Source organism: Vigna umbellata, chromosome 7 (genome assembly GCF_029865625.1).
Source record: "Vigna umbellata cultivar VRB3 chromosome 7, Vumbellata_1.0, whole genome shotgun sequence".
In the NCBI taxonomy this organism is placed as follows: domain Eukaryota; kingdom Viridiplantae; phylum Streptophyta; class Magnoliopsida; order Fabales; family Fabaceae; genus Vigna; species Vigna umbellata.
This window is the reverse complement of record NC_142171.1, coordinates 8,457,580-8,464,784: the sequence shown is the minus strand read 5'-3', so window position 1 is coordinate 8,464,784 and position 7,205 is coordinate 8,457,580.

Below are 7,205 nucleotides of genomic sequence, written 5' to 3'. Positions count from 1 at the left end.
CGATCATGTAAACATCTTCCAGGTAGTACTACCCAAGTAAGTACAAAAGCACACATTTTTTCTTCCATTTTCAAACCATCAAATAGATACGGCTTGTATACCTTTAGCCCTGCTGGACTTCTCAGATATTCCTTATAAATTTTCTTCTTGTTGGTCCATTGGTTGAGTTCAGAATTTCTTTCATGAGACATGAAGCCTTCTGCTTTGAGACCAGTAAAAGATAGCCATATCTCGTCATCAATTTTAATATCGACACCTTTCACCCGAGAACATATAACACCATCGACAACCTTCAGATTGTGGTAGAAGACCTGTACCAAGTCAGGATAGCAATCACCGGTCATTTCTACAAATTTTAGAAGACCAACATCTACAAGCCATTCTTGAAAGATAAACCTCTCCCTTAAGAATATTCCACATCTAAGAACTTGTGAGGGACCACCTTGAAGAGTTTTCTACAACATCCAAATTTGTATCGTTCTTCGTCATCACTGATCCACCCATTTGGACTAGCATTTCTTAGAAGGTGTGCAGCCTTCTTTCCACGCCGTGAAGATGAAGATGCCATCTGAGAACAGGATTTAGACATTTACAGGAAGGGTTTAAGAATTTTGTTTCTGACAATGATACATGATAGATTTAATCAAACTATATGACAATTTATTTGCTTGCAAAAGTATTCATTTTTAAACCTTGAAGTTTGTCGTCAAATTAGATTTCTATTCGACGTCCTATATCTTTTACTTGAACAAGAAACTACATTAAAAAAGCACACGAATTAAATAAAAAAAAATAGAAAAACAATGGAGAATGTTTGTGAAATTCATAAGTGTTAACATTTTCCTCTAGGTATCCACCATGCCTTCATCGTTAACAAAGAAATGTCTTCGTTTAGTAGAGGTATTGATGGAGACCTTAAGGAAAAAGTTAACATGAATTTGCTTACGGAAGCTCTTTAGTGTAGGTTTTCAAAGGGTAGTTCCAAAGGATCCGAAACTGTATTTAAAGAAAATGTTGGGAGCCACTAATGCTCCACACTACTCCAGTGCCCATCTAGTCTATTCTTATATTGTCAGAGTTCAATTTCAACCGCATAATAAAATGTTGAACCCTTTAGAAATGTGTCACCCATCAAGACAATCCTTATATTGTCAGATTTCAACTTCAACCGCATAATAAAATGTCGAACCCTTTTGACATTCGTCGTTGATGAAATTATTTTAATGGGATATATAAAATTGAAAACTTTAGTTGGGCCTGAAACTGATAAGAAGTGATGCACAACTTTATAAATACTAGATTTCAAAACGCACTCAGTGTTTTCTAAACTGAAGAGTTACAAACCCTAGAAATGTGAAAGACATTCTAGAATCTGATTAGAAATGGCTTCTTCAGCATCATCAAGAAGAAAAATGAAGCTTGCCTGGATTGCAAGGAATGGTAATCCTACAGGTTGGATTAGTTACGAAGACATTCGACGGAAGTTTTTTAGTCTAAGGAAGATCAAAACTGTGGTTTCTCACAGATATCTGAAACTGGTGACCGTGTTCTACTCCAACTTAAAGATGAGTGATGAAACATTTTGTAACACAGTCAAGGGGGTCGATATGAAGCTGATCAAAGAGGTTTGGATTGGGATTTTCGTTTATCAACCGATCAGCAAAGAAGGCTTTCTCTTTCAAATTTGGATTGGTCATCCAGGACTTATTGGATTCACCAAGATAAAAAATGATGATCATCAACAAGTCTTTCCCATATCTGATTCTTGGAGTGCAAACAAAACAGATTCGACAAAAACTGAAGAAGATGAGTGGGCTAGATGGTTATGCGGTGAAAATAGATTGTATGTCAGAATCGCTCAAAAAGATTCTTGGGGCTCAAGTAAATTGAAAGCTGACTGCAACAGAAGAATATGGATTTTCATTCTGCGATTTTAATTTTGTAAGCAGTGGCTTCTTAAGCCATCTTTTGTTTTGCTGGTTGTAATCATCTTTTGTATGTCAGAATCGCTAAAAAGATTCTTGGGGCTCAAGTAAATTGAAAGTTGACACAATCATTGACAAAAGACTCTAAGGATTGAAAACTCACCGACAAAATGGAAAGGAAGGTGATATGAACAACCAGAAAGGGATCAACAATAATTCTGCAACAGAAGAATATGGATTTTCGTTGTTTGATTTTAATTTTGTAATCAGTGGCTTCTTAAGCCATCTTTTGTTTTGCTGGTTGTAATCATCTTTTGAATATTAATAAAATTCTCTTTTGGCAATAACATTAGTGAATGGTGATTGAATTGTTTAAATTGATTAAATCACTTGTATGATTGTAATTGAAATTTTTAATGTTACATCATTACATTGAATATACCATTGCACTCTTTTTGTTTTTTTTTTCTTTTAGAACACCAATAGTACGTCGATTAGTAAAGCTACTCGACCTAATAGTAATAGAAAAGTTATGAAACGAAGAGGTTAACGTCATTCTTCAGACTTTGACGTATTTCTTAGGCATATGACGTATTATTCGTTAACTAAAACCCAAAGGTCGCTCCCTTTTTTTATTTATCCTTTTTAAATTCAAATAGAACGTCCAACTTTATATGGGAAAACATAGTTGGTTGGGCTTGATAAATGTTGTGTTAGAAACAGAGAGATTCACGTCATATACTAACACCACTAGACGTACAGGTATATGGCAAAAGACTGTTGGCAGGGCATGATAAATGCTAGGTTAAAAAGAAGAGATACACATCCAATATTGACACCACTTGACGTCCACGTTATTTGGGAAATACATAGGGATGTCATTTTTCCTTCAGTATTCGACGTAAAATTATTTGAAGGATTTCGAAAAGAAATCCAATTTTACAGAACGTAGGTTAATAAATGGAAACGTAACAAAGGAAAAACATAACACTAACCATAGGAAAAAATGAAAATCAAACAACGAAAAGATCTGCTAGAGTGTTAAAATGTATAAGGATTTTTTAATATGGAGGTTGTAGGGTGTTAAAATGTTACCCAAGGCTCTGAGACTATATTTATAGAGATGATAGAAAAAAGTTAATAGATTGTTACGAGAAATTTTATGAATGGAAGTTGCAGCATTTTGAAAGGGTGCGAAATCCAAATGTATCAACCTCTTTTTTGTGTTTGTATCACTCCTTCAAGCTTTTCAACATGACAAAGAATCAAAACCACAATGAAATGACTCGTTTTTGTCAACTTGGAGGAGCTAATACAAACACACAAAAAAAGCTAACACAAAGAAACTTTGAAGGAGTTCTTACGAGAAATTTTATAAATGGAGATGTAGAGGTTATCCAAGGCTCTAAGTATGTATTTATAGAAAAAAAAAGAATAACTGCTTAGAGCCAAATTAATGTGCCTAACTACTCCAATGGAAATCACGTCGGAGTCCAAAAGAGTTGGACGTTTTGTGGTTGGTTTAAAAGAAAAAAGGAAACATAATAAAAAAAAGATTAACCTTTTGGCTTCTGACTGATCAATAAAACGTCGAAGCCTTAGAAGAATATGACGTGTAATTGAGTTACTTTATGCACATAATAAAACGTCGAATAGGAAGTGGTTCGTCGTTAATATTCAGTAGGACGTCGCAATAGAGTTTGTTTTTTAAATTCATAAGTGTTAACATTTTCTGCTGGTTTTCTACCATGCCTTCATTGTTAACAAGGAACTGTCTTCGTTTAGTGAGAATTCATTTTGTGCTGTTACTAGAGGTTTTGAATTGACTCTATAAATATAATGCTTTACTCTATACAATTGCACAGTTTGATCATTTTTGAATAATTCATTTTATCGGATGGTTTAAAAGAAAAAATTAAAAACATAATTGCAAAAAAAAACGTCGTTATATGCCTGATGTTGGTCGCTCCTTTTTTTTATTTTTATCTTTTTTTATTTTTCCTTTTTAACCTCCAATAACACGTTTATTTTGAAAATATTGGACGTCCTCTATGGGGTCTGTTTTTGAAATGATTTGAAGGAGTTTATGAATTTTGTGAATGTTGTAGCGTTTTGAAAGGTCTTGGAGTTGTCATAAGTTAACACAAAGAAACCTTAGAGTTGTTAAAAGAAATTTTATAAATGGATGTCTACATAAATAATTACTTTTAGGAAAGACCTGATATGGGCCTGAAATGGGCTTCAATAATAAAAGACAGTCTACGCAAATGATATATGGGAAAATGCAGTTTGCTGCTAGAAACGAAGAGGTTGTCAATTTCTTCAAACTTCCAAATTGTCTTTTTGGTTTAATTCTTTTTTCTTTTTCCTTTTTAAATTCTCATAGAACGTCTAACTCTAGGGGGGTTCGACGTGAAAGGCATTGGAGTCATTGTGAGCATTAATTTTGTGTTGTTACCAAAGGGACGTCCACGTTATTTGGGAATTACATAGGGACGTCATTTTTCCTTCAGTATTCGACGTAAAATTATTTGAAGGATTTCTAAAAGAAATCCATTATTACGTAGGTTATAAATGGAAACGAAACAAAGGAAAAACATAATAACACTAAACATACGAAAAAATGAAAATCAAACCACGAAAAGATCCGCAGGATTGTTAAAATGTAGAAGGATTTTTGTGAATAGAGGTTGTAGCGTTTTGAAAGGGTGCAAAATCAAAATCTTTCACCCTTTTTCTTTGTTAAAATGTAGAAGGATTTTTTTTAATAAAGTCTGTTTTAAATTCATAAGTGTTAACATTTTCCTCTGGTTTGCTACCATGCCTTCATCGTTAACAAAAAAAAAATTCATTTAGTAAAGGAAATGACAACAAACCAACGAAAAAAAGTTAACATGAATTTGTTTACAGAAGTTCTGTAGTTTAGTGAAGGAGGAGTAGCGTTTTGAAAGGATGCGAAATCCATATCTATCAACCTTTTCCTTTGGTTTTATATACTCCTTCAAGCTTCTTTGTGTCCTTGAAGGAGATAACAAAAAACACAAAGAAAAAATTTAACAGATGGAGTTCATAGCAAAAATTTTATCAATGGATGTCTACAGGTTATGTAAGGCTCCGAAACTGTATTTATAGAAAAAAAGAATAACTGCTAGCTGAAATATACAACGTCCTTCTTTTGTTATGATTGACCTCATATTAATTAAATCAATATTTAGTATTTATTTATTTTGTATTGGACGTCGACTACTTTCTTACTGACGTTATGTGATTACGACAATCACGTCCAACCCCAACTTGTTCGACGTTGTATATTGTTTTAAATGTCGACCCCATAAAGTTTGGGACGTTATGTTTGGTTTATAAGAGAAAAGAAATAAAGAATAAAAAAGGGATTTACACTTTGGCTTCATGCTGCCATATAAAACGTCGAATATTTGTCATGGTTGACGTTATGTGATTCTAAGATCATTGTTTTACGTCGTGTTGGTCTTATTTGACGTTAATACATTTTAGATTATGTCGATATGTTTCTTGTTTGACGTTAATACATTTTAGACGGCGCACTATTTTAGTAATTGACGTGGAGCAAATCAATTTATTTACGAAAATGTCACCGATCATTTTTAATGTTAGATATTTAGTGCTACGACGTTGAACACGTGACGTTATACGTTATTTTTCCACTAGTGATAAGTCATCTATTAAAGTATCAAATACATAACAATACATAATTTTAAATAAAAAACAAAAACATTGTGTCCAGTCTTAAAATAGAATCCTACTTTATCCAACTTTCTAATAAAAAATAAATTGGCTAAAATATGTTTTTATTCAATATTTGTTATTTTTATTCAATTTAGTCCCCTTTATTTATTTATCTTTTGTTTCAATTAAATCTTATTTTATGTTATATAGATTTAATTTAATCACTTTCGTGTCGTATCACATGTCAATTCAGTGTCATGTGTAAATTTAAGTATCATGTATCAATGTCAAGGTCACAGTAAGTTTTACTCAATTGAGTCTTTTTCTTTTTCAAGAAAAAAGAATAGAATAACATACATCACCAAGATAGCTTGATTAGGAGCACAACCAGATTAGATATAATATATAGAATTATATAAACTTGCTAAGCAAAAATGCAAAACCTACAATACAAAGAACTCTAGTGCTTTTACTCATCAGACGAGTTTTATAAGTAAAAGTCAAGAGGTATACTCGTTGAACAAGTGAAAGTATGATAAAAATATCAAAATCCAAAAACAAATTATATACTTAACTCACCGAACGAAAAAGTCTCACTAAATAATATATATATATATATATTGAAAATACAACTATGTATGGTGTGATATGTGAAGTGTATTAATGTATTTTTTATTTTATTAATATGAAATTTAATAAAGAAAAACATTTAGTTATAAAAGTCGAAAAAGATTATTATATGTAAATTTTGTATAAGTATCGAATTATATATATAAGATTTAAATTTACCATATGATATCTTTAATAAAAAAATGTGTATTTGTGATACTTTTCAGACTTTGATAATTGAATATGTGTGACTTTTAACAAGATGTATGATTCTTAAAGTCCCGTACTTAAAAAAAAGTAATATAATATAAAAAGTCTAACTTATTTTGTGTTTTGTTGTAGATTTGGTGTCTTTCTATTATGATTGTGTATATTACGAAAATATAGAATAATACAAAACCCAAAGAGAAGCATCGAGAGTGTCTAATTGAATTTAGAGTTTAGATATGAATATTTATGATATGTAATAGTTTTGTTCTTTATCTCTTTTGAAAACTTAAGGACTGCACTTATAATTTTCTGTCCATTATGAATAATTCGCGTGATATGAATAGGTAATTTATTTGGTAATATAATTGGGTCGTTACATTGAATTCATATTTCAAAACTACGCATAAGTAAACATAATTATTAAGTTATGTTTTGAAACAATATCGATTTGTGGTCAATATTGAAAATATTTATAAATAAAATTAGTTACACTTAAAACGAAATATGTATAAACTTTCTTTACAAATCTGCGCAGTGTTACGAGGAGTTAGAGTTATGCCAATTGTTCAGCATAATATGATTTTCAGAAGAAATCAACAAGTTTAGCACTGGAATGAATTAAAAGCTACATGGAAAGATCATAGCTTTTCCAGATTTCAACCTAAGGTATGAACAGGAGAACAAATAAAATAATACACAAAAATACAGAACCTAATGCACAGCTAATGACTCCATGTAAAATTTCAGACACACTCA